Source organism: Leopardus geoffroyi, chromosome C1 (genome assembly GCF_018350155.1).
Source record: "Leopardus geoffroyi isolate Oge1 chromosome C1, O.geoffroyi_Oge1_pat1.0, whole genome shotgun sequence".
NCBI lineage: Eukaryota > Metazoa > Chordata > Mammalia > Carnivora > Felidae > Leopardus > Leopardus geoffroyi.
This window is the reverse complement of record NC_059328.1, coordinates 217,880,174-217,889,473: the sequence shown is the minus strand read 5'-3', so window position 1 is coordinate 217,889,473 and position 9,300 is coordinate 217,880,174. Positions and strand designations below refer to the sequence as shown.

General features: G+C 49.8%; 1 long non-coding RNA gene across 1 annotated transcript; it reads right to left on the bottom strand.

Annotated features, from left to right (window-relative positions):
- Positions 1-404: 404 nt before the first annotated feature.
- Positions 405-4,252, bottom strand: LOC123596971. Its single transcript, XR_006711901.1, has 2 exons — positions 4,094-4,252; positions 405-698 (listed from the first exon to the last, which is right to left on the bottom strand). It is a non-coding gene; the product is annotated as an uncharacterized LOC123596971 (long non-coding RNA).
- Between the last annotated feature and the right edge of the window lie 5,048 nt (positions 4,253-9,300).

Sequence of the window (9,300 nt, the reverse complement as noted above, 5' to 3'; positions counted from 1 at the left end):
CCCCGTCAGACAGGGAGAGAAGGGGGGCAGAAACGCCTCACCCTCTGAAAACATCTCAGCTCAATCTTGCTGGAAAAGCAAAGAGCCTATCTCATTTTATAGAAACAAAATGTGTCAGTTTGCCGTGGGTTCCTAGTGACTCCCGACAGCAATCTCAAATTCCCCTCGAAGTAGAACTGAGACAACCAAGGCTCTATATTTAAACGACTCTAATTTTTCACCAAGAGATGTTCAACTTGAAGCTTTAAGAATGGCATAAATGTGTGTGCCCTGGTGGTTTGTTCAGGAAATCTATTCCAGAATGGTAATATGTCCTCTTTAGATACATGTAAATGAGCTTTTAATAAGCTTCTTGGCAAGAAATCATCCAGTAAGTATAAATTACAACTAAATAAACACTGAACTGTGCTGGTGTGAGTTTTTATTGGCTGTGATGTCAGAAAAAGCTGACATCCGCAATTCTCCTCAACAGCCCTTCCAGATCCCGTTCATGCGTCACACGGGGCCCCCTTCCCAAGCTGCGCAATCGCTCCCGTCCAGAGGTTGGCAGTGTCCACTCACATCTGTCCCCTCGCTGGGTTGGCTTGCTCGTGAAAGATGGGACAAGGGCCAGAGCCGAGAGGTCAGAGCGGAGACCTCCACACACGATGCCACAGCCTCCACGGGAAGGTTGAGAAGGATGGTGAAGGCTCTCGGTCCTGGTTAAAGGGAGAAAAAAAATATTCCCTGACAGTTTATAATAACGGGCCAGACCTTATGCAGGTTTGGGGACTGATTTCGATCCACCTGTGCGGTGCAAAGACATCTTGGTGGAGAATTTGGTAGAAAGTAGACCTTCCTGCAGCAGGCCGACTGAAGCATGTACAAATGCCCGGAAGAATGCACTCCCGACCTAGGTGCAAGGCTTCCTGAGATGAAGACCGCCATCATGAGTTCACAATCAAAATAAACTTAGGAAAATCACCAAGCTCATGAGGAAACAAGGCATCGTGAACATTGAGTCAGTAGAAACAACCAATGGCAGATCCAAACCCACAAAGACACAGATATAGGAGCTATTGGATATGGACTAGAAAATCGGGGGTAGAAAACCCCAGACATGGAAAACAGAAATGACAGAGGCGCCTGGGTGGCTCAGTCAGTTAAGCGTCCGACTTGGGCGCAAGTCATGATCTCGCGGTTCATGAGTTCAAGCCCCGCGTCAGGCTGTGTGCTGACAGCTTGGAGCCTGGAGTCTGCTTCAGAGTCTGTGTCTCCCTCTCTTTCTGTCCCTCCCCAACTCATGCTCTCTCTCTCTCTCTCTCAAAAATAAAAAAACATTTAAAAATTAAAAAAAAAAAAAAAAAGAAAAGAAGAATGACAGATGAAAAAATAGGAGGGCCAGGGGAAGTGTCTGCCATCTAATGGAAAATCCAGGAGAGACAGAAGAAAACAGGAGTGACACGATAATGGAGGGAAACAGTACTGAATTTTCCAGAGCTGATGAAAGACACAAATCCTCAAGGTCAGGAAGCACAACGAACCTCAAGCAGAACACACATTACAAAGCTCAGCACCCGGGTACATTACAAAGAAATTTCAGAGCATGAAAGTCAAAAGTGAGCATGTTCAAGGCAGCCCCAGAGAAAAGACAGGTTGCACAAAGAAATGGCAGTCAGACTGAAATCTGACTTTTCAGACGCCAGAAGAATGGCCTCCAGAAGTCAGGGGAATAATATCTTTAACATGATGAAAGAAAATAGCTCTGAATCCGGAATTGTAAACTCCAGATAATTATCTATTAAGAACGCGTGCAAAATTGGGGCATCTGGGTGGCTCGGTTGGTTGAGCATCTGACTTCAGCTCAGGTCCTGATCTTGTGGTTGGTGAGTTCGAGCCCTGCATCAGGCTCACCACTGTTGGTACAGAGCCCACTCAGGATCTTCTGTCCCTCTCTCTCTTAGCCCTTTTCCCACTTGTGCTCTTTCTCTCAAAAATAAATAAAACATTAAAACATTTTTTTAAGAACGAGTATAAAATAAAGCTTTCTTGAATTACATAAAGTTCATCTATTTACATATACGGTTCAGTGATCTCTAATGCATTTCTAAAGCTTCAAAACCATCACCAAAATCCAATTTCAGAACACTCCCATCATCCCAAAAGATGCATTAAATTTTAAAAATTGGTTTCAAGTACTCATTTTCCAAAGAGCACTTTGACAATAACATATCACATATACAAACCATCAGAAGGGTCTTTGGAGGGGCACCTGGGTGGTTCAGTCGGTTAAGCGACCAACTTCAGTTCAGGTCATGATCTCGCGCTTCGTGGGTTCAAGCCCCACGTTGGGCTCTGTGCTGTCAGCTCAGAGCCTGGAGCCTGTTTCAGATCCAGTGTCTCCCTCTCTCTCTGCCCCTCCCCCACTTGCGCTCTGTCTCTCTCTGTCTCTCAAAAATAAATAAAAACTTCAAAAAAAAAAAAAAGAGTCTTTGGAGCCATCAAAAACTGAGTTTTTTTAAAACCAACAAAGCCTTCTTAAAAGACAAAATAGGGGCGCCTGGGTGGCGCAGTCGGTTAAGCGTCCGACTTCAGCCAGGTCACGATCTCGCGGTCCGGGAGTTCGAGCCCCGCGTCAGGCTCTGGGCTGATGGCTCAGAGCCTGGAGCCTGTTTCCGATTCTGTGTCTCCCTCTCTCTCTGCCCCTCCCCCGTTCATGCTCTGTCTCTCTCTGTCCCAAAAATAAAATAAACGTTGAAAAAAAAAAAAAAAAAAAAAAAAAAAAAAGACAAAATAAAATTATCCCAGAAAAAAACAAAACAAAACAAAACAAAAAGATCTGACCTACAAGAAGAAAGGATGAGCAAAGCACATAATAAACCTGTGGGTAAATCTATTCAAATTCTGATCATGTATTTGTGGAACGTATTCTTCATGGATGAGGAACAGATATTCTTTTGTAGAGAAACACAGGGACAAAATGGCTCTCTTCAGAGCACCAGTCATTGAAGGCCAAAACTTTAGTAACTGTGTTTATAGTTTTATAGCCTATGATTTGAAATGTAGTAGAGAGGGAAAAAAAAATAGTATATTGTTAAAGAGTCATTATCTCACTGTGGAGATGCTCTGAGCAATTTTTACTTCCTTATTTACACTTTAATAGTTTTCCCATGTTTTCTAGACTCATCATTGCTGGGGGGTGAAATGATGAAAGGAGACATCCTTGTCAATGACAGCGCATGTCTGCAGCCGGGGGCAAGGGATTCTCCCCGAGGGAGGGACACCAACATGTCTCTACCAACCCCAGCTTTCAGGCTCCAGAAGCTGCACCCCCAGAACCACCGCAATGGTGGGTCCGCACTTCCTGGGGGGGGGGGGCAGGCTTCTACCTGAAAAGCCAGGGAACTGATGCGGTATTCATTTACAGTGAGAATAACCATCTCCAGGGCCAGAGCACTTTCTCTCCCTACAAGCAACTCATGGAGAGAAGCCAAAACATAACGAGGAGGTCTCCCTACTGGGGGGGGGGGGGGGGGGGCGGGGATCCAAAGCAAAGGGAGGTCAGGCGAGCACACTGCTTTCTTGCTGAAGGCCAACATAGCCTAGGAGTCCTGCTCGCCCCGGGACCAGGCGACCCACAGTGTCCCATCCCAGGCTCCCTATCCCCAGCACAGCAGCTGCACAGCCACTGCAGGTCTGCCCCTGGACCCCCACGCCCCCAGGCTGACCACTGCCTCCCCTCCCTTGAGTGTGGGTCATCCTGACTCAGGAGGGTGGCCGTGCTGGCGGGCCTGGGTGCCCTCTCCAGCGTCAAGGGTGTCTGCCCAGCCTTGCCCGTTACAGCTTAGATCTCAAGACACCCTTAGTCCCTTAAACCTAGGCTCTCACTGTGACCGCCCAGGACTGACCCATTTTATTACATTTGTAGTGGAAAAGTAGCTGTGTATTAAAGTCACACGTAGAATAGCCCCACCCGGGTGCACAGAGAGGAGATCACTGGCCCCTGAAGCCAAGGGGCCTCGGCAGGTGGGCCCTGAGGGGCCATCCTTCCAGAACGAGCCACAGGTGGAGTCCCCTTGTGGGCATATGCCAGTTACCAAAGCGCCCACTTTACCTGCGGCTCAGCAAGAATCAGTCTGCACGTCACCAGTTACCCAGTGTCTCCTGAGACCAGCAAAAATTATTCTGTGCCAACAAAACGTTTCTGTCGCCTGGTGCTTCACAACTCACAAAGGCCCGCCACCGAATTTTCTCGCGTTTCCTCCAGCCACACACGCAGCGCGCCTCTGAAAAGGAAGCAAAACTCTTGTGGTCAAAGCACAGCTCCCCGCTTTGTAGTCGGGCTGAAAAATAACCCAGAGAACAGCTGTTCCAGAACTTTATTTCCTTTCTCACATGCTCTAAACTTGGGGCTTTTTGGTTCTCCTCACACTGTGAGTTTAAGGCATGTGAAATTCAACAATGAGAGACTACACCATGCAAATGGCTTCATAAATAAACATGACTTCTCTTTCTAGTAATCTAAAAGTATTTGGCTTGGAAAACACCGTGAACTTATAAAAACACATTCCCAGGGGTTTTAGTTTCCATCCCCCGAGAGAGAGGAGATCCCGGATTACGTGCCGTGAAATCTCCCGGTTGTATAACCGAGTTGCAAAGCGGAGCATTAAAAACTTGCTGTCCTGAGACGCGAGTCCATAGGGAATTTCCCCCGTCCCCTGCTCACCGGTGCAGACAAGCATCAAGGAGGAAAGGGAAGTAGGAGACCAGGCCCCGCTGAACTTCCTGACCTTGAATGGTGTTGAACCACACTCAGAAGAGAAATGGATTGTTTCGGTTGGCCAAGTTCTCTCTTATGGACAGCTTGCACGGATTCCTCGCATTCTGTCCATACTTACTACTGTATCTCGAGCATCATTCTCAAAGTATTTAGTATATGCCCACAGCACCCCGGCTTCCTGACCGTGGGGGGTCAGATGTATTACGTAGCCTCTTCCTCTTTAATTACAGCACTGATGGAAGCTTCCAGGGAGCTACAGACATGCACGAATTGTTAAGGAAATACGACATAGAAACACGGAGTGTCGGCAGGACCTCGAGATGGTCTGTAAGGCGGAAAACGTGGTGGCTGTGTTTCTGGGCAGGGGGACGAAGCGGGGGGCCGTGAACAGCCAGCATGGTGGGCATTCCGGAGCTGGGCGTGATGCTACACAGGAATCCCCAGCACGTGGGGTGGGGGGCAGAGCCCCCGCAGATCAGGGTCTTTCTCTTATATCCTTCAGTTGCAAGAAATGAAGGTGCTCTCCGCCTCGCTTAAGCTCCCGTCAATGAAGAATGTATGGACAAGACCCAGGGCGTCCCGTGGAATTCGCAGGAAGCAAAGACGCGTCCTGAGGGACTGCAGCGAATAAGGAACGTGGAGCCCCGAGGTGCTGGGCTTCCCAGAGGTCACGTGTGTCCCCTCCTCTCAGCTCTGGTGGCCTGCCACCACCTGCACACCAGACTCCTCTTCTTTGGGGTGAAGACCAGTGGCCCCATTCCCCTGTCAATACGTCCAAATGTCTCCAGTTAGAATAAAGCAAGATCCACACTGTGTCTCGTAGACGTCTGCCATGATTCCTAAGGGCCTTAAAACAATGGCCTACAGCCCCGGTCTCCCCCTCCCGGGCATCAAGCCCACGTTTACCCCTTCCTGGATGTACCTCAGGTTCCTGGGTTGAGACCATCACCCTCCACCTAAAATCTGCTCCTCCCCTCTCTGCTCCTCCCGCCCAGTCGTAAGCCCGTAATCCAGCTATCCTGGTGCACGACCCACATGCCGGGACCACCTTCACCCCGTCTTCTTCAATTCAACATCTGCGCTGACCCTCTTCGCATCCATCCAGCCTTCCCTACGTCTCTCTTATCTACCCTCAGGTCTACACCCCCAGTGGTAAGTCTTCCCCACTTGGGGGCCCTGAAGTTGCCTCCTCACTGGTCCGCCTGCCTCCAGACTTGGCATCCATCGGACAGCCGCCCTGGCGACAAAGGAAGCCATCGAAATGACAGAGCTCCCCTGTGATGGCCCATAGCACACCCGAGCGGCCTCCGTACCCACAGCGGAAACCTCTCTGAATCCTGGGCCCCTCCGTGTCTACATGACGCTGTAGACCTTTCCCCAGGAGACCGAAAAATCACACACAGTCTGTAACCACTAAGTCGGACAAGCACAACTCATGGATAGAGTCACACAGCAATTTTATTTTGGGTGCCACTGTCCCTTCAAATCTACCCTGCCCTTGGATGGAATTCGGGTCATAAAACTTTAGAACAATCACTATTCTGGTCACTTCCAACCAATGAAAGTGGCCATACCAGTCCGTAATTAAAATGCCCAGTGTAGTGATCTAACCAAACGTGGGGTTTCGTTGAAAGCTACTCCTTGCCAACCTACACCTACTACTGGCTGGGTACCTACCCCCCTGGGAGGCTGGGGGCTTCACTGCTTTTTCTACACAGCGTGTATTTACCCATGCAGCCCCCAGTGGTGCGGTTACGACACACGACACATGAATAACCCCAAAGTCTTCTCTTCGTCTCCAGCTCCTTTGCCGTAACCTCAGTGCGGCTGAAGAGTTAAAAGACGTAAGGCAGCTTTCGTCTTCACCACCCCCTGCACGCAGGCCTCAAACACCCCTCTCCAAATAAGCCACCCGGGTCATCGTTGAAACTGAAGCGAAGTGGTTCCATCCGTCTCTGAGGGTCCGCACCGCAGGAGCCCTGTCTTCCAGATGGGCACCTGCCCCTGCTCCACGTCTGGAGCCCTGGCAAGGTCCCCAAAGGCACGAGGCTCTCCCTGCACACTTCCTCTCCCTCTACCAGAGCTATTCCCTTTCCCGTCCGCCAGGATAACTGCCACCCACCGTTTTGTACACCCAACAGCAGCTCATGCAGAAAAACGTCCTTTCTCTGTTGCTTCGGTAAAGCATTGCTCACACTAGACTGTCTAATTTCTGTCTCTTCCACAGAAGGCTTGGACCCCGGAGGCCAAGAACCATCTTCTTCGTAGCCGCCACGGTCATCACCGGGTATTAGACAAGCGGGCCCTCGTGGATAACTCGGAAACAGAAACCGTGGCCAAGAGTGCGAAGCGTCACGGCCTGCTCTGGGTTTTTACAGGACTCTCTCAAGATGCGGGGGAAGAAATTCCACGCCGGATTCTCATCCACGAGTGCTGTCCCAGATCAATGCTGGCTTCCTCTCAGGTCTGCACTGTGTCCAGGAAACGTCGTGTACTTGCTCCCTTACGCCTAAACTTGACCCAAGCCGATTGCTACTTCTCTTAAAGCACCTCAGTGCTGCTCGGGATGGAACCCAGACCACTCCCTCCTGACCCAAACTCGTGTAAATAGGACGACAAGTCTCTCACCGTCGATTTGCTTCCATGGCATCGGAGACCCGAGGGATGGTCCAAACGCTGGGAGGTAATTATTGAACTACGGCAGGACGGGGAGTTTTCCAACACTTTTTTTTACAGTGTGCCTCTGCGTAAACAGACTTCGTAATGTTGAAAGTAGGGGGTCCTTACCTTTTGCCATTGCTGGAGTAAATGAATGGCGTGAAGGCGGGCGTGGACGGGGACACACAGCCCGAGGGTGGCCCTGCTGGTCACGCCCACTGATTAGACACCATCTCCAGGGGAGCCCCCTCTGCAGACTGGCTCCAAGATTGTTCTGGGGCTAGTGCAGATTAACCCGGTGCACTCCATGAACACAGTGTGCGCGGGCGACTCCGTAAAGCAGGAAGATCCCTGTCCCTGAGACAACTGCCGGAGGCCATGTGCGTCTCCCCTCACCCCACACGACAGCACGTATGACAACCCAGTCGCTGCCTTGTCTCCCCACCAGCAGGAAGGTTGAACCCAACGATGTGCTTGTCAACGTTCAACAACGTTAGGAAAAGAGTCCTGATTTGTAGCGCTTGCCTGTTTCCAGGGTGCAAATGCCCCCGTCCCTCCTGACCGCAAGCTGCCAACCCGAGGTCACCGACAGCCAAAAAAAAAAAAAGGCTGAAAACTGCTGGGATTGACACATGACACTGGCATTTGTCTGTTGTGGTGATGTTCCTGCAGCAAAAGTTAGAGAAGACTGGAAGGTAGGAAGTTAAAAATGCCAAGTAAATTTTACTGGTAAGAACCTTCAACAACTTGTATTTTTGGATCATGTAAAGAGGAAAAAAAAATATTGCAGGGAGTAAGGGTAAAGAAGCAAGCATTCTGGAGCGACCCTCCTAAAGACAGACAAACCCAGCACTTGGTACACGACCAGTCCGAGATAAACTCAGGAGATGATGCAGGTTTCGATAAAGGTGTAGACGAAACCACAGATAGACGCCAATAGAGCACCGGGTGAGAGGTTTCTTCCATCCGTCCTGCCTTGGCTTCCCCCAGAAGGCGGAGCCATCTGTGATCAGAACTCAGGCACTGGCGCTCCTAGGACTTACCGTAAAGCTACAGTAATCAGGACAGTCTGCAAAGATGCAGAATGTGCTAGAAACACACACGTGCTCAATTGATTTTCAACCAAGACACCAATGGGATCCACTGGGGAAAGGCAAGTCTTAGTAAAGCATTGGAGAAGAATGGATAATCACACAAGACAGAAAGAGGCTCCCCCCTTAAGTCCATGTTATCGACCTAATCAGAAATAGAGCCTCCTGTTTTTCCAGCGACGTCATTGAGGGAATGAAAAGGCGAGCCCTAGATGGGGAGCAAGTACCTGAAAAGGACTTGTGTCCCGAATGCATACATAATAAATAACGCAGTAAGAAGACAGATGTGGGCAAAAGACTCGGACAATTCTTTTAGAGACAGGAAAGGCCAGTAAGCACCCGAGAAGATTCGCGACCAAATTAGCATCAGAGAATTAGGAACCAGAACCACAATAAGATACCGTCTTACAATTACTAGAAAAACTGACGTTTTAAAAAGACGGTTCCGAGTGTTGGCAAGGATGTGGAGCAGATGCGCTTTTCACACGCCGCTGGTGCTGTGGACTGAGTGTTTGCGTCCACCCTGGGATTCATATGCTCAAGTCCTAACACCCCATGTGACGGTGCTGGGAGGTGAGCAGGTCATGAGGGCACAGCCGATGGGGGGTGAGGGAGAGAGGAAAGTGGGTGATGGGCATTGAGGAGGGCACTTGTTGGGATGAGCACTGGGTGTTGTATGGAAACCAATTTGGCAATAAATTTCATATAAAAAAGAAGAGTGCTCACAGGGGCATCTGGGTGGCTCAGTCAGTCGGCTAAGCGTCTGACTCTTGATTTCAGCTCAGGTCATAA